Source organism: Cataglyphis hispanica, chromosome 21 (genome assembly GCF_021464435.1).
Source record: "Cataglyphis hispanica isolate Lineage 1 chromosome 21, ULB_Chis1_1.0, whole genome shotgun sequence".
In the NCBI taxonomy this organism is placed as follows: domain Eukaryota; kingdom Metazoa; phylum Arthropoda; class Insecta; order Hymenoptera; family Formicidae; genus Cataglyphis; species Cataglyphis hispanica.
This window is the reverse complement of record NC_065974.1, coordinates 1,231,229-1,254,459: the sequence shown is the minus strand read 5'-3', so window position 1 is coordinate 1,254,459 and position 23,231 is coordinate 1,231,229. Positions and strand designations below refer to the sequence as shown.

At 41.0% G+C, this 23,231-nt stretch overlaps 1 long non-coding RNA gene across 1 annotated transcript; it reads right to left on the bottom strand.

The window, feature by feature from the left end:
* Positions 1-20,281: 20,281 nt before the first annotated feature.
* Positions 20,282-23,018, bottom strand: LOC126857474 (uncharacterized). The gene is made up of 4 exons (XR_007688518.1): positions 21,777-23,018; positions 21,412-21,647; positions 21,097-21,316; positions 20,282-21,013 (listed from the first exon to the last, which is right to left on the bottom strand). It is a non-coding gene; the product is annotated as an uncharacterized LOC126857474 (long non-coding RNA).
* Between the last annotated feature and the right edge of the window lie 213 nt (positions 23,019-23,231).

Below are 23,231 nucleotides of genomic sequence, written 5' to 3'. Positions count from 1 at the left end.
TTTCACGTCGCTTGCGGACGAAAATTTCGGACACCCTATGCACAGATTATAGTGGATCGTAGTTCGCGGACGTATCTACTACCCCTGGCGCGCGCGATGAGATTTCATTCGGAGCTCGGGCTGAGATCTTTTAATTTGAAGCCAAATTCCTCTCGAGGATGAAACGCGGGGAGCCAGCGGAGTGGTCGTATTGCAAGGAGGGTGGCACGTTTGGTGGTTGTTTGCTACCCTCCAACGCCAGCATCATACCTCCCCGCCACCCGCTTTTATCCGTCGTCGGATTCTAAAACACCCCTTACGTTTACGTGGGGGGGCTCTTTCCTCCCGTGCAGCTGCTCTCGATCTGGTCCACTTCAAGTGTGACCTCGGGATGAAATCGAATTATGCGGGAGGTTTAACGGCGCGGTTTAACTTACGCGAATAATATTAGCGAGGATAAAACCGACGTTCCAGGAACCTTTGCGCGTTTTTTCGCACTCGCGCATTTTATTCGGCAATTTCGAAAACCTGCAGCGCGACATTTCTTTAACGAGACATCCGCAAAAAGAGATGCAGAATGTTTGGAGAAATTCCACGGGGATACTTATTAAACCACTTCGTTAAATGTCAACGGCAAGGATCGGGGCGTAGTTATACGCGCGTGCGTATCCGCGAGTCATTAGCAACTATTACGCCTACTATTTGCAAAATGCGCGGAGATATAAAACGCCGCAGCGAAACTTTATCACGAATAAACGCGACCGTCTCGCCTAAATAAGTATCGATAAACGTCGCGGTAAAATAGAAAGTAAAACCACCTTCGATTCGCATTCCACAAGGCCCGCTGGCGCGAGTTGCGTAAAGAAAAATATGATATGGCGAGGAGGGTGGGAGGATCCTCATAGGTGGCCCCGTGGCCTCACACTTTACGAAGAGATCGCCTACGACTTCGCACACTCGCGTGCAGGTGCGTCGAACCACGGCCCGTAATATATCGCGAGGAGAACCAAGTACTTTTAAGTATAATGAAATAATGTATACTTTAGTTCTCAGAAACGTTACTTTTTTCACTCTTGAAAGGAAAATCTTCAACTGCATATAAATGTTTGCGAATTATATACACAACAAGTATGCAAAACAAAATTTAAAAAAAATGTAATTAAATAAAAATGTAAACTATATATTTGCTGATTAAAATGCTTCTAATTTTGCGGAAAATAAGACGAGAAATGTATTTTTAATTATATTAAAAGAATTAAAAAATGCGCTGGAATCTCAAAATTTTTGACATCATTTTTGCGAACTGAGAAAAAAGATAATTTTAATGAAAGAAATATAAAGTTAAATTGAAAAAATTTCTTCCCTCTTTGCGAGATTCGTCCACTTGGTTTCGAGGTCTTTCGTAATCAGCGAGGTGAAATTTATCGGGCAATATCATAGGATAATTCACGCCCCATATAGCGCCGTAATCTCGGATGAAACGAAGGACGGGGGAGCCTCTTAATTATTTTCCTGTTTAAATGACCGGTCGGTCACGCCCCCTTCGAGATATTCCAAAATCAAACGAATCGGCTGTAGCAATTCGCTTAAAACATTTCGCAAATTAGTCTGTCTTAAAGCCTTTCAGTCTGCGATTAACTCAAAGTTCAACGAATTCGCGTGCAACTGCAACACCTCGAGCACACTTTCAGCTAAAAATAAATCTCTCTTCTCTCCGTGCGTTTGGAGTTAAAAGTAATTGGAACGTAAAATATTAATAGTCTCTAAAGAAAACGATCCGATTCTTCCTTTGTCGTAGGATTAATAAACAAACCAGAATAAACAATCGCATAAATAATGATAGAGTATTATTGAACAATGAATAAATAAAAATTTCTCAATATTTTCTTGTTAACTGTGTATAAAAAAAAAAAATAGATTTACATTTGCTATTACATAGGAAAATATTAACAATTTTAGAATTATGACAATTATATAACATGCAATATATAAAAATACTATTTGCGATACAGTTAATATCGAGATTGTATGCTGTATTGTATTTTTACTCGTATCTTTATTTGCTTAAGTAAATGTAAATCTATCCTATAATGTGTAGAGCTGCTCTCTCTCTCTCTCTCTCTCTCTCTCTTTCTACTCGGAGATTAATCTCACGTAAGGAATCAAATGCAAAGTCTCGATCGCATCGGCAAGTGCAGCCAGCGCGCTCACGGTGCTTTCGGTATATCCCATACAGCCCGAGTGGCGGGCATTAATTTTCTCCCCGCGCGCTAACCAGAATGCATAAGTAAGAAGCTTGTGGATCTCTCGCCCACGCGCCGCCCACCTAAACACATTGAGAAGTCAAACATCGTTTTCTAACGTTACGGGTGTTAAACCGCGGCGTTAAGTGGTCCGTCAATTGGTACCGGATACCGAAGGGCACTTATAGTCTTCCTCCCAGCAAGCAGCAAATAGCATGTTGTATTTTCGAGTAGTTCGTGCCGTGACGCTACGTTACGGCGGGATAAGCAGTGATAAGCAAAACGGAGTGACACTAGATTTAAAAACTTCCATGTTCCGTAATTCTTAGATCATTGCCTGAGAGTCACTGAATTAATGAAAATCAAGAGATATTAATATAATATAAATTTATAATAACATATAAATCGAGAGATTAAAATATAAATCTATTTTTTTTTTATTCTCAGTTAACAAGAAAATATTGAGAATTTTTTTTTATTTACATTTGTTCAGTAATACGCTATTACTCTGATTTGTTTATTAATCCTACGACAAAGGAAGCATCGGATCGTGCGGATCGAGATGAAACATCGACGGAATGAACGAATAGCGTTTTATCTCTTCCGGCCGATTATTTGGAATTGATTTGCTGGGCGAGAGCAATATCGTAAATCCTAATGGAAATGCAAAGATTAATTAAGAATCCCATTCTGTCTTGTCCTCACGCGTGGGCGTCCGCACGCTTCGTGGAGCTCCATCGTCCCCGGGGAAGATCATCGGCTCGTCATTTTCTCTGTCACTGTCCCCTCTTTCTATCCTCTCGTTTTCTATCCCATCTTTATCGCATCGACTCGTTTAGGGCGAGGACATGGAGTCTCTCTTAAACTAGGCAGGCCCCCATAAACCGGCGATGATGAGAAACACGAGATGGTGTTTAAATTGATTGAACGACTCACAAAGCGGCGCAAAGTTGTACGATTAACCGTAATTGTGATGTTAATATAATATCTTATTTATTTAATTTCAATATTTGTATGTATATATTAGAAAATTATTTTTCATCGTTTAAAATATAAAATTAAATAGAACTAAAATTTTGTCCAAGTCCATTGTAAATGAGGAACAAAAGTTTGCGTCACTAAGAGGACTCACGCAAGAAGCGATTTACTATTCCGCGTTTTCATCGCCTAAAAAAATATTGAATCCAAATAAGAAATAAAATGATTTTTTGTCATCCTGAGTAATGATTAATTCACGATTGTGTGTAGTCGGCAAGTTGCGCCCTGACACTCGAAGTCTTGATGTCGGAAGGGTGGTGTCCTAGCGAGATATCGCGATTCGCCACGTAATGAACGGTAACAAGGGGGACGTGACGTGGCGCGCGGTTAGTTACGTGCGTGTGCGTGAACATCGGGCGACACGCGCTTCTCCTCGGCGAAGGAAGCCGGAGGGTGGAGGCGGCTAACGGCGCACAATGCGTGTCTCCTGGGAGACGCTTATCTGAAATTACAACGTTACATCCCGGGCAACCCCCCTGGACCAGCTGCTCGAAATCCGTGCCACTGTCGCCTCCTATCCGCCTCTGTGGGACGGGATTGCGCGTAAAGTTGCATGCAAAGGGGGAAACAACGTCTGTACCCGCGTGAAAAATCGTTCGAGTGGATACCGCGCGGCGGTAAGTCCGGAGATGTGTACCCCCTGTGTGTCGGAAGAGACACATCCATGTTTTGAACCGGAGATAAAAGAGATAAAATCTGTATTTTAATTGACATTAAATCAGAACAGTATATCGCACTGCAAAAGTAGACACGATATATTAAGTTAACAAATATTATTAATACAGTGATATAAAAATCGAAGAAGAATAACTTTTTATTTAGAAATAGAGATATTACTTCTCTTTATCTTCTTCTGTGAATTCTACTCGTTCGTAAAATGTCTCTTTAGCTAAACAAATTTCTTCGCAGGCCTCGTTCGATCCAGATTCCATTCGATGTAAAAGCCAGCGAGCTTCGCTTTTCTCACTCTGGTTACACTTTGACAGTACACGTCCTGTACTTTTGTACCGAAATGAACGATCGAAGTCGCGCGACCGAAGAACGACGAAGTTACCTCACGGAAATTGAATTCGCGTTTTTGACGCAGCGTACCGCGTCGAAAATGCGGCGTTTCTTGACGTTTCTGTGACACCGTTTCATAAATTCTCTAGCCGCGACACTTCATCGGACTCGCGAAGTGGCACGATCCTCGCAAATTACATTCGCTTCTCGCCTGCGCGAAACTCATTAAACAAGTCCCCTCCCCCACTTCTCTCTCTCTCTCTTTCTCTATCTTTGTCTCTCTCTTTTTCTCTATTCGTCGTGTATGCGCGTATTGAAACGTCCTCCTGAATAGCGGCAGTCAGCGGCCGCGCCGTCGTCTTCGAGTCGGGATCCTTCTCGCGCATTTTTCCGCATAATTTGTCACCGGATGCACCGACGCTCAAGTCTGGCGTCCGCCCACTTGGTCTCTTGGAGAATAACGTGGCGAGATGAAAAAAATGATGGCTTCACCATCTTTAAAAACCTTCACGGTTTAAAAAGATATTTTTTCCTCTACAATTATATAAATTTTATTCTATTATTAATGACAAAATATGCAGGGTGTCTGGCGTCAATCGCATCACCCGTCGTATGCAGATAAAGCAGATAAAACTGAGGAGAAAAGTACCATTTTTTTTTATCAACGCTTAATAAGAGAGTTATTATTGAGTAAAGTTTGGCCAATCATCGCCGATCTTTAGCCAGACGCACGTCAGTGAGACGCTGTAAACAGCTGAGCGCTCATGCACACATGCTGGGGGCGCGGCTCATTGACGTGCGTCCAGCTAAAGGTCGGCGCTGAATTGCCAGACTTCACTCAATAATAACTCTTTTATTTCGCGTTATCGAAAAAAATGGTACAGGACTTTCCTTCTCAGTTTTGCCTGCTCTACCTGCACACGACGGGTGATGCGATTGACGCCGGACACTCTGTAGATATATTTGTATCAACAATTATTAAATTATTGAATATTATTTCCCTACCACCGTCTACGATTCTGTGTAATTGCAATCTGTCGGTCGTTCTTGTATTCGCTGTGATTTTGTCACGACTTTATTTTCCTGCAATCTGATTGGCCCCGACCTGCGGTCACTCTCGGTCATCTATCTTTTCCGCGAATAATCATTATGCAAATGAGAATGCAGCTAATCGGAGAGGAGAGAGTCTCCTTCGCATAGGCGCGAAATTGACGTCTCGTGCGCAAAGGGGTTAAAAGTCGATGATGAGAGAGGGGAGGGGTGCGGGCCGTTCGTCCGCGCGTGTGCGAGGAGGGTTATTTATATTCAGACCGATTTCCAATTATCGGAGGTACGACCGAGAATCGCGGCGGCACCGACGGAAAGGAGGATCTACAAAGGGAAGTAGGGGGGGAGAATCCGTGCGTGATCGGGATTCATTTTTAGGCTCGCATGTCCTGTCGCAGTTTGGTGTCCCCCTCTCCCCCGTTCCTTTTTCGCGCCTCTCTCGTCTGGTAGCACGATTTCTTCTCCGTTTCGTCGCGCGGTTTTCCCTCCCCTTGCCTCATCTTCTCACATCACCCCATGATGTGGAAACGTCACGTCCCCCACGAATATTTTACGCAAAAACGTGCATGAGGAGATGGCACCGTCACGTGTGAAGCGTCAGGTTTCCACCTCGATGCCCGAGGCTCTTCGTGTCGTCTGTCTGATCGCGTCACCCTCTCAAGTCAACTGGGCGGTGCCGAATTTAACCTGGAGTATATAATTTCTGTATCTTTCTTAAATGAGTTAAAGTGCGCATCGTGATCCCCGATGTCTAAAATTTGTCTTATCTCATCATATCTCTATCATATCTTTCTATCTTAGCTACAATATGCAAATCTTGTTGTCGAACCAAAACATACGTTTCTGACTATTCATGTTTTTTTTTTATATATATATATATTACACACTTTATCAACCGTATTAACTTAGCCTTCCACGATAAGTATCATAAGAATGCGACTAGGTCGGAGACGAGACGGAGGCTTTCTGCCACACGCGAGGTGTACCTTCGTGTCGCAACAATTCTCGACGATTATTATCTCGCTCGGCACCTTCAATAGCGTTTACCGCCGGAATAATTTCATTTAATTTACGAGAATGACATAATGCTCTTTCCATGCTAGTTTCTAAGAGAATCGAGAATATCAAAAGAAATTCTACGAGACTTGTATGTGGCAAGTAGTTATCAACAATGCTGAGAATGTTCAATATTCTAAGAGTCGAAATTCGAGAAGACGGTTGTTTCAGATCGCTATACAGATATATTTTATCTCTTTTTTTTCCGTAGAAAAAAATGCTTATTTCATATTGAGCAATGAGTATTGAAAGTATACATGAAACTTTGCAAGAGCGTTTTGTACCTCCTCTCCTCATTTACGTATGACTGTTTATTATGCGCATCGTTTGAATTTCGTCGAGATTATCGGATCGAGCGTGTCATTCGCGAACTCGACACATAACGAGACGCGTTGCTCGCAGCCCCCGAGCTTTTCAGTCTTCCTCGCCGAATTAAGCAGTTCTCGCGGATAAATGAAGCGCATCCCTTGTAAATCTAACACGCCCGCTGTTGCACGGTACGCGGTTTCATACATCGATCGTTTTTATGAAAAGACCGCGGTGTTATTGTGCCCCACCCTCCTTCCCCCTCTTTTTTAATAGGAAACTTTACGTCGTGCGCACGGAAGGGAGATAGGACGGTGAAAGGGGTAAACGATGCTTGCAAGAAAAACGCGATAAAGGGTGGGCGGTTGGTAGCAGGAAGGGAAAGAGAGAGAGAGAGAGAGAGAGAGAGAGAGAGGAATACAAGCGTTGAAGAATGGCGGAGAAAGCGAAGATTCTCTCTCTCGATTAATGAGCGTGTTTGTTGTTAATTGCTGCCGCCATTAGGTTGGCATCTCTACCCGCGGCTGCCCTCGATCCTCTCTCCGCTCTCTATCCATCCCTCGTACGCCCTGCTTCTTTCCGTTTCTTGCGTATCTATATGTATATATGTGCGCGCGCACACACACACACACACACACACACACATATATATATGCGCGAAATTATGCCGCGGTTCCAAATCTACCCAGCCAACCGATCCTTCAGCGACTCCTCGAAAGCAGAGCGTGCATGTTAATGATCGCCCGCCGCGGCCTTTATCTTTTCCACCTCATTTGCGCGGCGAGTGGGCACGGGAGCTGCAACGATGACAGGGGATGCGGTGGTGTAGAGAGAGGAATTTACGAAGGGAGAGGAAGAGACTCTCCGGCTTTTCTTTACGAAATATTTTATCCTTCTTCCTACCGCGAAATATATACTGCGAATTGCGCGTCTGTATGTTTGCCCGCGAAGGAAGAAAATGAGAGAGAGAGAGAGAGAGAGAGAGAGAGAGAGAGAGAAGGATAAAAAGGAAAGGAAAATGGGAAAGGGAAAAAAGGGAGAGGAGTACGCGTGGCAAACTCTAAAGGAGAGACGAGAGACGAGTCTCATTTCTCGTGTAGTATGTTCGACTTTTATCCACCTTCTCTGCATCCAAGCACAGTCAACGGTCGCGTTCGCCGAAAAGCGACTCCAACTCGCAAAACTTGCTCCAGGTAGGAGTGCGCGCACTCGTCCTGATTGTGTCTCTCTGATCTTTGGACGCTACGCACGCAAGAAAGTCACGTGAGATCTCGACGAATATATATCGGAGATTATTTACGATACATTGACCGATCTTTTTGGATTTTTTTCTTTTTTTCGCAGAAATCTAAAATTCAAAAATACGTTCGGAATAAGTGAGAAAAGGAGAACTCTCGAATCCTCCCTAATCATGTTGTTGCGAATGTTTAGTCTAGTCCAGGCCGTTCATTATCGTTCCCCTAAATACAAGAGCGTCGTTTCTTGGGAGGACACAAAAGCCAAAGTTGGGACGTATATCATACGTCGGTTCACGTCCTTTCGCGAATTATTAAAAGCTATACCCGGTTTAATTTGTAAGAACTTTACAAAATGCGAGGGTGAATTTTATCAAGAGAGACGCGTCTCGAATATGTATCATTTTTGCGTGTACATGCGATTAAAAAAATAATAAAATTTTTTTTATTCCTATAAATTATTAATTTTTCATTCTCCAAATTTAATATGTCATTTGAAGTACAATTTGGAAAAAAATATCGTGAAAAATATTGCTTGATCTAAATAAACTTCAATATATATATATATATATATATATATATATATATATATATATATATATTACACATATATCGTGCGAGTGGTTCTTCAGTATATACGTTATCATCCCGGCATGTCGCGCTTGGTCCAGGAAAAGTCTCGGACGGGTAGGTAGGTAGGTAGGTAGGTAGGTAGCGCCGGTGGGTTCCTGGCCGTCGGGTAAGTATCAGTAAATAATCGCGTTGGACATTACATTACCCGGCGGAATTTATGATTGGGGCCCGTCCGGTCACGTTTGCCGGAGGGCTTCTCCTCGAAGACGGTCCGGAAGAGCAAAAAGAGCGACGAAACGCGCGACGTAGACCAAAACAGAAACGAGAGAAAGCGAGATGGAGCGATGAAAAAAAAAAGGGTGAAGCTATGTAAAAGGGATGTGTCCTGTACAAGGAGGCTTTTAAACGCTTCGCGAACCAATTTGCCACGGCGTGTCCACGGGGCGATAAATATTAGGCGAATTCGAGGTAGACCGCTCGTCTATCTCGTCTTAGTATCGTCCTTTAAGATCGATATTTGTGACACGATAAATGCGAAGACACATTTTAAAGCTGTCAATAATAAATTTATGATTTATCGGTCGCGATCGATGCTGATTTTTAAGAGACAAAATAATTTTTTTAAAAAAAGATTTTTGCTATAAATAAGTCATTATTTTCATATCACGTAATATATTATAATATTATCACATAATAAGCAATGATTATTAATTTGAGATTAATATAAAAATATGTGTAAACGATATGAATTATAAAATGAGGTAAACAGAGTGAATAATGAAAAATAATAAAAGGAAGAGATCGAGAAACAAAGGAAAGAGAAAAAGAGAGAGAGAGAGAGAGGAAAAAAAAACTCGTACATACGGAGGCTCTTAAATGCCTCACGAACCAATTTGCCGTGGCGTGTCTACGAGGTGATAAATACCAGATGGATTCGGATATAAACGCCAGGCTGTACGAGCACACGTTGATACGAAGGCATGAGAGGATCGGTCCTTAACGAGTATCGTCACCACGTTCGAAGGACGCGAGGAAATCGAAAAGAATCGAGATCGGAAATCTCATGTGTGTGTGGAACCGGTTGCAATTTGGAATGTTCGCCGATACTTTCGATCGATCGAACTGCTTGTTGTTTCGTTTTTTTCGTCACGACCATCGGTTTTGAACCAATTTCATTAATTATTTGTAAGAAACTGTCTGATTACTGTAACGATTAAATATTTAATTTTTGAAAAATTAATTGCACAAATTAACATAGCACATGTTATGAAAAAAAAAAAAATAAAATAAAATGAAAAATAATAATAAATGAAAATTTTCCATAATCCTATAACATTCTTGTAATGTCAGCATTAAAATATATATATATATATTTAATATGGTACGGAGGTAAAAAAAAACTTGTGATTGGATTTCGTAATTTTGTTGCTATTTCTTTTTATTCAATTATTTTTTTACTTTTCAATATAGCACATTTTATCGCGCACAGAAAAGCGTATTGCAAGCACGGGGAGAACAAGTTGCGTGTACGTATGTAATACGGTATTAAAATAATCGAGGGCTCGAAGGGCCGTCGATAATAAGGCGGTAATGCGCAAATAAAGCGCACTCGCGGGTGCCCCTTTGCGGCGAACGGCAAAGCGTTTAACGGCACGGATCGGGGTCTCCGGGGGATTAATTTAATACCTGAGTAAAATCAATCAGCGGGAATTGATGTTGGCCTGGACGAGTGGGTGCTCGACAACGACGACCTGCAACCGGCCGGCCGGTTGGTTAGCCGGCCCGGAGAGCGGAGGGGAGAGGAACAGAGCGAGGGGAGGCCGTATTTGCTTTTGCGACGTGGTGGGGCCCCGTAATCAGTGTAAATCAGGGGACGCGTAAATCACACCCGGCGCGGTAACAGCCTCTCTAACGGGTGGTGTAACCCGTACACGAAAGAATGGACGGTGTGGTGCAGTTGCGTTTCCGTTCTTTCGATCAGAACGTCTTGCGTGACGTGGGATCGCTTTAATTATCCGCCGAAGGAATCCAATCAGTCACGTTTATAATCGCGGAACGCGAATTTGTTCGGATCAATTAAGACATTAATGAAATTATAACAAAGCTTTCGCATCGATTATGTATAGATATATTTTTATAAATAATTCTGATGTAATAAACTGAACAGTAATATATATTATGTCAGATTATGTCATATCAAATTATATTCTCACAAATGTGACAAACGAATAAAAGGGAAAGGCAAATTAATGGAAAAGAGAAACAAAAGGAAATTAATGACATCTAATATGTTTCTTTGTGTCCATGCATTTTCGTACCCAAATACAATTGAAGGAAACGAACAATATATATACATATATATATATATATATATATATATATATATATATATATATGTATGTATACGTATACCGTTGAACACCCCGTATAAAGTAATTTCAGAATCCTCAAATGCCTCTCATCTGCACTTTGTGTGGTCGCCGGTACCGCCTTCATCGAGTACCAACCCCTGTACAGGTGGAGAAAAGGAAAGGCAAAAAGGAGAAGGAGAGATTCGCCGATCGCGGCGCCTAATAATCATATACGCGATTGAATTATTAATATTCCGATAATTATATACCTCGGCGACTGTCCGGCAAGCGGACTCCAAGAAAGAGTCCGGCTAAAATTCTCTAAGGAATATTTCTTCGCGAGCTATCAGCAAGCATGATATTAATCGCCTATTTTGCGATGTTAAAATTTAATTGCGCATTTTTAATTTTTATATCCAAAATACGATCTGTGTGTTGAAAAATCGAGTGCTGAAAAAAAAAAAACGAATGCTCGTTCACCAAGCTGGAGATTATATTTCCTCGTCAGAAATATATTGAACCCATTCCATATCTAATTCTTCCCATTCCTTCATCTTATTGTTATTGGAATAATGCATGCCATAGAATTTACAATAAGCACGAGGGCATTACAATAAACCATAATGGCACGGTAGCCTTAATTCGATATTCGAGATAAGATTACGCAAAGTACATCGTGTTGGTGTCTCGTTCGTGAGATTCACGCGTAAGAGACATGCGATTCACGCACCACACGCGTGAGCTCGCGGGGAGAGCCATCGAACGAAAATCTGTAAATCATCGGCAGGAAGAGGCGTTTACGCGCAAACAATTTAATTGAAAAGGCAAGTCTGCCTCTCTTCCGTTATCTTCGTCCTCCGTTCGCAGAATGCAAAGATAATGAGACATGGACATGGTATTATTTAACGAATGGGAATTAATTCGATATAAGTCTTGTTGCGAAATTATTAATTGCGTATAATAAAGTGACAGATAATAATAACTAAAAAGCATGTCTTAGATGGTCTAAAATAAAAAAATAATAAATTTAAAGAGATTATGTATCTATATATAAAGTACTTAAAAAGATAATGTTTATTAAGCGCAATGTCTCCTATATACAGTCTAAAAAAAATGGAAGAGAAATTTTTGATTTTTCAACGCTACTCTTTGATTTCTCATCTTTTATTCCCGCTCGTACGCCATTATCCGTAAAAATATCGTTCGCGTATCATCTCGTGGATGTGAAGCTGGCTAGCGGCAACGGACGTAGAAGATGAAAACGGACGCATTAGAGAAGCGGGAGAGACGGTAAGACGCGGCGAGCAAAGCCGAGTGAAGACCTCAGCCGTGAGATGACCTCCGACCGTGGATGCCGACCGCGTATATAATGCTTCATTGTAATTACAATAAAGGTTATCTCGGGATTTCAAGACTCGACCATTCAGTCATTCGCGTTATTGAGATGGTAAGCGAGAGGAGAGCGAGAGCCACGGACGGGCAGCGAGCGAGCGAGCGAGAGAGGACTAGCGAGAGGATGGGGGAGGCAGAAGGGAAAGAGGCCGGGTTAGCCGGGCACGGATACACATCCGCTTTCGAATATATATATTACAATATATATATACGTATATATATCTTATACCAAGACAAGCGGTCCAGAAATCATATGAGCGATAAGGTATCGGGATATTGAGTATCCGACTGATCTGGAAGCTGAAGAAGATAGACACATTGATATCGGAGCTCTCCCGCGGGGAAAAAGGAGAGGGAGGCGAAGAAAGATCTCGGAAGAGCAAGATGATGCTCCTTTCTTTCTTGGCTCGTCAAAAGGGATGAATTTTGCGTTTAGGATCATCATTTAGACCTCGAGCTTCGAACATTTTATCTTCCACGCTCAATCATATAGGATTAATATTTTCATTATTATTATCGCATTATATCCTAGTTACGATTACTTCTGTAATAATTAAGATTATCGCTCGAGACGCAAAGACATTTTTCTCTTCCTCAAATTTATTAGAATTTAATCTTAGAATTAATCAAGTTTTGACATAGTATAAATTTCCTTCGCTATTTTTATGATTATTCGGCGATTTCGGCGAACTTGTATCAGATACAGGACGGACTCTCCTCTCTATCCGCCTATCCGCACGACGAACGGTTAAACTTCGACGGCTACGAAATTTCGCACGCGAGTGGAGACGAGAGTTTGTCGAATCGGAGCAAAAAGAATCCCGAGCGGATGCAAAATCGAACGTTGGCGCGGCATCAGGCGTACGAATTACCGAAAAATTACACGCCAGTCAATTTTATCGTCGAGGACGAAGGAAGCGGGAAGAGGTACCGGGCGAAAATTTACATTGAAAGATTTGGCCGAGGTTTCCCTTCCCCTCGTCCTCTCTCATCTACCTCTTGATGCGGTCGCAGGCCCGCTGTCCCGAATAGCGTGACACTCAAAGAGCGGCGCGCCACCGAAATTATTCCGGACAATCATCATTACATACCCCGAGAGGCACCGGCGCAATCTTCTACTCAATATCGTCAGCGGGATGCGATGGATGGTTGCGAGCGAGAGAGACGGAAGATCGCTATGAGAAGAGAAAAAAAAACAAGAGAGAGAGAGAGAGAGAGAGAAGGCGTGTAAAATTCTCGAGCCGTTTCGTTAAAACATGGAAATCACAAGGGGTCTACGATACGAATATATGCTGCGTCATGGTCGATGAATACCGCGGTATAGCCGAAGTGAGAATCGGCCGTGTGTACTGGTAATAGTGACATATAGCTTGGAATAAATTTTAATTTCAAATAAGGCAAAACTAAATATCTCGAAAGTAAATCTCTTTATACCAAGATCCAAGATTCTTCCTCGAGAATATCAAGAAGAATATCATAAAAAAAAAAAAAAAATAGAGTCTCGCTACGAAATTTCTCAATTTCTTCCGACGACGGCTAATCTCGCAATTGAGCATCGATCCGATTGATTAGCGTGATTATTTTGACGGTGTGAGAAATGAACGACGTGCGTTCTCCGCAGATTAAACGAAGGTTTACAGCAACGGTAGCGAAAACGTTCGCGTTACGAATCGCGCTCGTCCCGAAGATGCAACGGCGCGATATTATCGTCGAGGAGTGGCCGTATCGCGTTTCATCCCCGGCATCATCTTTATGTATGCGGCCACGGGCCACGCGCGAAGGTCTGCGACATGTTCCTCAGACATGACTTATTGCCTACAAGCGCCACTGTAAATCCCGTCGTTACTTTTACGCCGCCGGGCGTGAGACGCGCGAGCGGGGGCGGATGCTGCCTTCGCGCATGTCGAGGGGTTGCGTCTCTCAAGCGCGATAATCGACACGAGACTTACTGAATGGAGGATATGTATATTGTAGATGGAAAATTTCCATAGTTTATGAATTTTTTTTTTATATTTTTCATGAAATACTTCAAAATCGAGACACGATTAATCAAATTGCGAAATATTTATATAATGAGGTCATTGATATTCAATCAAGTTAATTTTGTCAAAATGAATAGAAGATGAATTAAGATCAATTTTGTGTCATTGAATCATATGAAAATGGTATCTAATCATGTAAATGATGCATAACAACAATTAATAACCGTACTTCTTCTCCAGTTATTATTATTTTATGTATGACTATGACTATATTTATAAATAATAATATCTTTTAAGAATGTCAGGGCAATCGCAAAGTATATTTTTGAGGAAAATACACGGAAGAGACACATCATTAAAGGGTGACTTCCCTCACGGATTTTGGCGAAAGTTCCGTTCAAATTATGCGGAAAATTACAGGTTCAACTTCCGCCGGTAGCGGAAACGATCGGAACCCGGTTCTCAAGAATTAAACTATAATGATTGACAAGTGAAATGCGTGACTTAAATTGGGGTCGATTCTTCGCTTCTCGTGGGTGTACACATGTGGTTGTGGACATAATTAAATTAGAAGGATTCTGAGGACTCGCGAGGGAGGTATTAATTTTCAAGTTGACCTGCTACTTAACACATACGCACACGTATACGCGAAAGGATCCCTTTTATTTCAAAGTATCCCCTTCTGTTAAAAAAAAAAAATAATGCTCTCCGCATTCTTTATGCGTGATTTCGCATTAAAAGCTTCACAATATATTGCAATTTTCTTTTATTAATGTAAAATATTTTTCGCGCAGGTGAAAAAGATTTAAATCTCACAAAAATTTTACTCACTTAAAGTATACTATCTTTAAATATATTTAAATATTTGAGATATTTTCATTGTCGGCGTTATTTTCGCGATTAATGCGATTTTATGAGATTAACGGATAATTTTGCAAATTACGTTCTTCGCGGCGGATATCTTTACCTTTGCCTGCGATTTTCCCGGGAAAGAAGAGGAAACGCTCGGGCGCCGCGCGGTCATTTATCGTCGTATTATCTGCGTGTATATGTGCCCGGCGCTTTTTCCTTTCTAATGAAGATTTATTACGTTATCTCGTCTCCGGCGCTTTTATTTGACGTTGCCGGTTAATCTCGCCGGTATCGTTACGCGGCGGTAAAAAGTCAGCTACGGCAAAATCGTGGATTACGCTGCGGACAAAAACATTGTTAAGGCCGGAAGGGAGAGAGTCGGCGCGGCGGATTGTTCTTCGTTTAAGTTCTCAGGTCGAAGTAGCCGGGCGTCTCGTTTCACCCGTCGCGAGAAATTTAACAACCATCATGCAAAGCGAAGATACCGAGATAACGCGAAAAACGTCTCCCTTTACCGCCAGCGGCCGTTTGACATTAAAATGACAGAACGCAACGTTCGCTAATTGCTCGGAGATCTAACGTGAATTATCAATGAATGATCGATCATCATAATAGCTAATAATATATTAGCACTATTATGTACAATAACGTTAGTTAAGTAATGCTATCATTTCATGATTAATTTTAATCGAGATTAAGAAATTGTTTTCGCAATGTTTCGCACGCAGAGATGTTTTTAATATCGCAAAAAAAAAAAAAAAACGGAGGAAAGAGGGAAGAAAATTAATCCCATTCTAAGCGGCAATTTTCTCCCCGCGCATCCGTCCTTCCTGCGGATCCCGCATCCGCGGGAATTCGTCTTCTCGTGCGAGAGTCACCGTCCGTCAAAATCCACGACAGATAGCCTCACAAAGTCCTGGGAGAGAAAAGAATAGGGAAAAAAAGCTTGCCGAGAGAAAAGGAAAGGACGTGCGATGCGCGGTCGCGTGACGGAAGCGCCTCGCGAGCACACACATGTATATTTTGCATCTTGCACACTTTATACATGCACGTATGTGCAGAGCAAACGGCAGGGACGGCAGAGACTGGACCCTCCTGTTTCATAAAAACAGATATGCAATTTCTTTTTCGATAGTGAAATTTTAAAAGCTGCACAAAGTGTTTTTGGAGAGGCATTCTTTCGCGTCATATATATTAAATATTATACGTAGATATTATAGATGTGTAAGATATATGTTATATGTATTACGTTTCTCCATTTCGACAGTTATGATTGTTAACTAGATTTAAAGTGTCAACATACGAAAAAAAAAATGCCTTCATACGGTATCAGTATTGATATTTTTTACTAATAATAAGATTTTTCGATTTTTTCGCAAATGATTAATTCGCCGTCCCTGATAGATCGCTACATCGGATACGAGGCCGTGGCAATGGGACGATTTTTGGCAGCGGGTGGTGGTGCTGATGACGGTCGCAATGCAACGCGCAACCCGCGCGTACACACGATGCCAGCATCTGAGGATGTAGCAATTACGTTCGCCGGGCTCTCCTTGCCGCAGACGGACGGACGGGACCGCAGCCACGAAACGCCCCTCGCGTTACACATATGTTGCCTCCACCGGTCTCCTTCCACATCGGCGATGATCCTCCGACAGGCGATGTGTCCCTCCGGCCCGCGCGACCTCTCCCTCTCACGAATTAACGTTCGTACGAAGGCAGCACGGAAGAGCGGCTCCTGTGGGAACCGAGCTACCCCAGCTTTTGTCATCCTCCGATCTTGGAAGCCGCCGGTTGATCATCGGGGTCACGGCGAACGCCATTTACCTGTCGTCGCGCTCGTCAAGAGGTCGTCGCCGAGAAGATTACCGAGACCACCGTGGAAATGGCGGTAGCAAGTGTTGGCAATAATAAAATTCAATAAACGTATTAATAAGCAATTAGAAGCGATCGTTAAAGCTCTCTAAGAATGTGATTATATATAAGTCTGATAAAATTGTATAGTGCTCACGTTCCTCGCATTTCAATTTCCATTTAATATATTTAGCTAAATTCTATTCCTTCTTTTACGCTTAAAAGAATTGTGGAAAAAGATCGAGGTAAGCAAGTGCTGCAGATATGCGATGACCAACAATCGACAAATTAATTGACCTCAAATGCAAAATCGTTTCCTGTCTGAGCAGAGTCGCGTGACATGTCGAAGGCGCGAAAGAAACGAGTCCGCTTCGTATGAGGGAGAAAAGGACAAAGAAATAGCATTCCGGGTTACCACGCAGGAGATAAAATGTCGCGTATGTTTCATGAAACACCAGTAAGAAAACCCGACCGTTAGCCGAACATCGCGTAAAATGTGTCGATCGTTCTTGTCACGCGAATACTGCACGTTGTGCGTGTTATATGAATCGCGAGCGCACATATTACGCATGCTACGCACATAATCTGCAAATTTCACCTTACAAACATTTTTTTATTTTTCTCAAATATTATTTTCTTCGAAAATTAATCTACAATTATGAAAATAAAACAGAGGGAGAGAGAGAGAGTATATATTTTTTGCAACGATATCGGAATTTCCCCTGATTTTTCTAAAATTAATCAAAAAATATTTCTCGAGTTCTTCCAATCTAAATTAAATTAAATTAAAATAAAAGTGAAAAAAATAATATAAATATATTGTGATTATATTAAATTTAATATTAATGAATATATTAATGTATTTATTTTTTTGTATATATCAATTAAATTATATATTAAAATCACACACACATAAGGGACAATCATAAAGTTGACTTATTAGAAAATTTTTTTGCTATTTTTAATTGAATAATTTTCCCCAAGTTTTCAATTTAGCAGCAGAATAATGACTCTGGACGGATTACTGTTCTAGTTTCGTTCGAATACGCACTCGGACTCGCGCTGCGAGATGATCGCCAACTAACGGTGACATCCAGTGTCATCACCTGACCCTGCATATGCCGTAGCCGTGAACCTCTCTTCTTTATACGCCGTCGACAATGGAAATTCGCGATCGTCTCTCATACGGGTCCGCACGCGATGACCTCGGTACTTCCTGAGGATACTCGCGAGGAGGGAGCTTCCTAACGGGAGCACCATCCTACTTTCCGGCCACAAATTTCCATCTAACTTTAACGACGTACAATTTATATAATCGCCAAATAGGATACGTATAAAGAGTATTTCACAAGTTTTATATTATTAGATAAAACAAAGATAACATATTCGATAACATATCTACAAAAAATTAGAATTTCCTCTCTCTCTCTCTCTCTCTCTCTCTCATTATATCAGTTGTTTTCTTGGATTTTCTTATACTCTATCTTAGGATATATCGGATCATCAAGCACGATAGGCACATTTTCGTCTAATTTATTTTACCGAAAATCGTCGCTCATTTACCGATTTTGACAAGAATCTTGTAAATTTGAGGGATACTAATTCAGTGCGCGCGCATCCCCATCAGTGCAAAGGACTTGGATTTTGCAGCTCTGTTTTTCCTTGCTCCCCCTGGATTTTTGATACATCCCCAGGGGATGTTTGCGTGCGTACCGGCGTGCCAACGAGATTATAGGGCCTGCTTGGAACTTACCTCGATCTAAATCAATCACGAGTTAAGTACGCCGAGCTGAGAAAGACGCCTTCCGATTCTCACCTGCGTACTCCCCTTCTCGTTTCATTAAATCGATAAAGATTAATAGAAATAGAAAAGACTAATAGAAAAATACAATACATAATTATTTTAAAACATCTACCATGTTTGATTCCGACGATCGTTTCGCATATCAATCAAGTACACCGAGTATATGTCAGTCGTAAAGAAGGTATATTAGAAAGAAGTTTCGATCTCTCTTTGCATTGAGAGTGAAAAATTTAGAATTTTCGCTTGATCGCATATGAGTTTCATGAAAGAAAGGAAAAAATTGGGGATCGAAACTTATTTTCGTGATTTTTCGCGATATTCAAGATCACATCAGCTTAGCAATTCTTCGGGATATATGTTTTTAAAGCTAGTCCATTCTTGTATATCTAAAAGGTTGTTCGTCAAAGACAAGAGATGCAACGCGGCAAGGCGTGCACTTATTGAAAATTATTCCTCGCGTGCAAAGTTTCGAATGAAGACGGAGAAGAGAGAGGAAGGGGAAGAAAAAGGAAAAATCTGACTAGGCAGCCTTCTCAAAATTACGATTGGACAGGAGGCGAACGGCCCGCACATTTGCCTTGACGGGTTAAAACACTTTAGAGGGTAATATCTTCACACTCCGGCCATCCGGTGTTCATGACGAAAATTGCTACAACGGGGGGCCTCGCTTCGAGCCGAGGCGAATAAAATTTTCAGCCCGAGGGAATTTTTACGGAAGAGTATCTAGAAAAGGCGTATATGTTCTTTTTGCCTCTCTCTCTCTCTCTTTTTCTAATTCCAAATTATTACTCGCCTATAACTAGACTACTAACAACAGACAGAGATATACATTTCACTTTCGCAATAGTTGAAAGTTGTTTACATTAATACACGGCATTGTTTACTAACATTAAAAGATAGACTAATAGAGAAAATATTAAACTTTTATATAAAGTTTTTAATTTAGAAGCAGGCCAATCTTTAAAATTGGCCAACTTTAATCATCCGAAAAAATCGTCGGAGAAATTTTGATTAAAAAACTACAGTTTGGGCAAAAAAGATATCATTTTTATCGAAAATGTATGATTTCGTCGCTTATCGTCTAATTCTAATTTTCTACTCGAATCTCATTACTAACGATAATGTTATTTTCCCTTTGCTGCGCTTATCTTTCATCATGGAGCAATTAGCTGTTGGTCGAAACTCGCGGACGTAATTATTAAATATCTGCGGACGTTGATTACTCGAGAATGACAAACGGAGTAGTAATCATACGCACGACTTCGTCGGCGGAACGAAGAGAGTCCCGAAACATACGGGCAGTGGTCAGTGCGCATATTTAAAATCGCGATTCATCCAATTTCGTCGTCGACGAGCAATAATGTAGCAAACAGCGGTATGATGCTCCGCGAACCGTATAAGGACAAAAAGACTGTTCGTGCCTTAGGCGCAACGCGCGTTGCGCAGGGCGGTTTTCATTCGTGTGTATATATATATATATATATATATATATATATATATATATATATATATTTTCCGCTTTAATTAACGAGATTTTCTGTAACGAGTAGGACCCCCCGTCCGTTTATCTCGCGCCCGTGGTCAGTTCAAAGCGGCCGTTATTACGCTGACTCGTCGTGCGTGAGCGACTTGTCGGCGACTTTTCTCTAAGCGGAGTAACGCGATAAAACGGAACGGTCGAGAGAAAGAGAGAGATGTTAATTACGATTACGGACTCTCCTGGAGATAGGGAGAAGGTTGCGCCGTCACGGCGAACCTAATCGATGGAAAATTTTATAGATCGTGTCATTAATATCGATGATGTAGCTAGCTCTCTCTCTCTCTCTTTCTCTCTCTAATAAAACTAATCGCATCTATAATTTACGCAATTATCTGAGCGCCCTCGCGAGGCTCGAGCGTGGCGAACGATTATATTTTGCGTTTATACACATCTCTATAATGGGACAATTAATTTCCTTTAGACTTATTGATGAAATCCGAATGCGTTTTTAGATTTAATTGATTTCAATGATCGGAGATTTAATTTCGCGAAATTAATTGGTTTCTTCTAATCCGCGTCTATTTCTTTTTCTTTTTACGAATTGTTAAGACGTAGAATGTAGGATACCCTACCTTTCTGGCTCCAGGATCTATGGAAGTTGGAGGGAGGAGTGGAGCCTTAGGCGGTTTGTTTCTGAAGAAGGCCATCGGCATATGCGGCTCGCGTGCATCGACGCGACCATAGGATCCGAGTAACAGGTGCAGATGCGGCGGAGGAAGCCCGATCGTTAGCCCGACATCGCCCGCGGTGCATGTGTGCCTATTATGATTTCTTTCGTAATTAGTCTGTCTCTCTCTCTCTCTTTCTCTCACACTCTTTTCGCATCGTGTTTTCGGACGTACCTAACATTTGTTTCGTTGCATGGCATGTTCCGTGCACGGTCCCGGCGTAACATGTGTTACCGCTTCGTCCTGTAGCTGTCAATGGGCTCCTCGACTTAGCGAGCGACGGTTGACGATGACTTTGCGTCCTGTATCTTGAAATGATCCCGTTGAAGCGAGAATATATCATACAGATGAAGTCAGATGAAAGATGGATCTAGTTCCCATTCGGCATTCGATTCTAAAAATAAGAAAAAGAATCACACGTTAATCAGTTTTCTAATTAGTGTCATATATGTTCACTTTATCTAATTGTTATCATCGAAATAATCATACCTTTTTATTATCGTCATTTTCATAACATTTAGATGACTCAGATCTCTTCTAGGTTTGGCTGAATTATCTTTCTCTTGAAATATCCTGCATTTCGATCGTTTAACCAGCGTCCTGAACTCGATCTATCTTGAATTAAGGGACTGCATCTTCGTAACTAGATGACATCAGGCTCTTCGTCGCGAAGTACTGATCGATGCGAAACGGTACTTCAGGATAGACCGGATGGTCCTTGATGCCTAAACGCACATACATGCATATATATATATATATATATATATATATATATATATATATATATGTAGATATCTATAAATTACGTATATATACATGTAGATATGAAGTCAAATGTGTACGTGTATACGCACTGGAGAAAGCGTCTTGGCGAGGGATTTCGCAGAGGGTTGGCTGTTTGCGCCTCTCGACAAATAAGGGGAAGTCGTTATCCCGTGGATGGGAGGAGTAATTAACTGCTTCTACGTCCTTTCTGCCCGCTCCACCTCCTTTCCTCAGCATCCTCTCTTTCCGGCTTCGGCTTCTACTCGAAGGAACAGACTTAAGGAGGCCCGCTTAGGCTTTCACGGGGTCGTGTCTTCATTATTCACGCTAATCTGCTTTCGCTGCTGCCACCGCGAACCCTCCTTGGTGCTTCCTCTCTACATCTCTCTTTCTTTTTCTGTTTGTAGTTTATTATATTATTATATTTTGCGGAAATTATATTATATTATACGCGTACCGTGCCACCGTATTTTGTGACGATACATGTTTAATATCATTGGATGGAGTAATATTTCTCAATTAATGTGTTATGTGAAATTTTTCATTAAAGATTTCTTTTTTTCATAATTTTAATTGTTTAAAAAACGCAAATTATATATTCTTTACAATCGATCAATAACATTTGTAAAAAGTAACTTTTCAAAAAACGGATTGAAAAATATCAAAAATACGATGCTCTAAAAAATGAATTGGCTCGCTGATTATTCATTTTCGTAGATAGGTATGCAATAAATCGGTCGAGGCATTAATACCGGTAACCGAAACGCATGTAAGAGTAACCGACATCATCGTGTAAACTTTACATTCTTACAGTGGACCACCATGAATAAAGGCGTCCCGCGGCGGCCGCCAAATTATGATGAATTGTTTTCTCTATTAACAGTTTGTGCCGACAGAGGCGAGACGTAAGCACCCCAACCGAGATAATCTTCCACCAATTTCGACTTCCTGATTGATCATGGCGTTCATTGGACGGTTCATCCGAACGGATCGTCCGGAACAAACGAGCCGCATCATCTTCCCATCGCGAAGACTTTCGTTATAAATTTAAAAAGCATATCAATATTTTTTGAGTTTATGACTAAGTTAAATTCGCATTTTTTAAATTCTATCTCAGATACTGATCGAGTGAAAGATTACTAACATGTTTTATACTCTTAAAAAGAAATGTTTAAACTAGTAAGAGATACTTTGTTACATATACAAGAACAAGGATCTGTACGATTGTGAATAAATTTACATTACATCTTGACACATGTGAGAATTATGTATTTCTACTTCTTGTTTCATTAATCTGGGAGAGAAATAATCTTATAAGATATTTATATATATATATATATATATATATATATATATATATATATATATATATAGGCATTTATATTGCGTTGCACATATTTTATATTATATGTGCTATTATTAATTGTAGAAATAAATGTTTAAAAGAAAATACTATTAAGAATAATATTGTTTGGAAGACTATTTCTCTTAAATATATGATATCCTAGATGTCCCTCCAAATTTTCTGGACACTTCACAGTGTA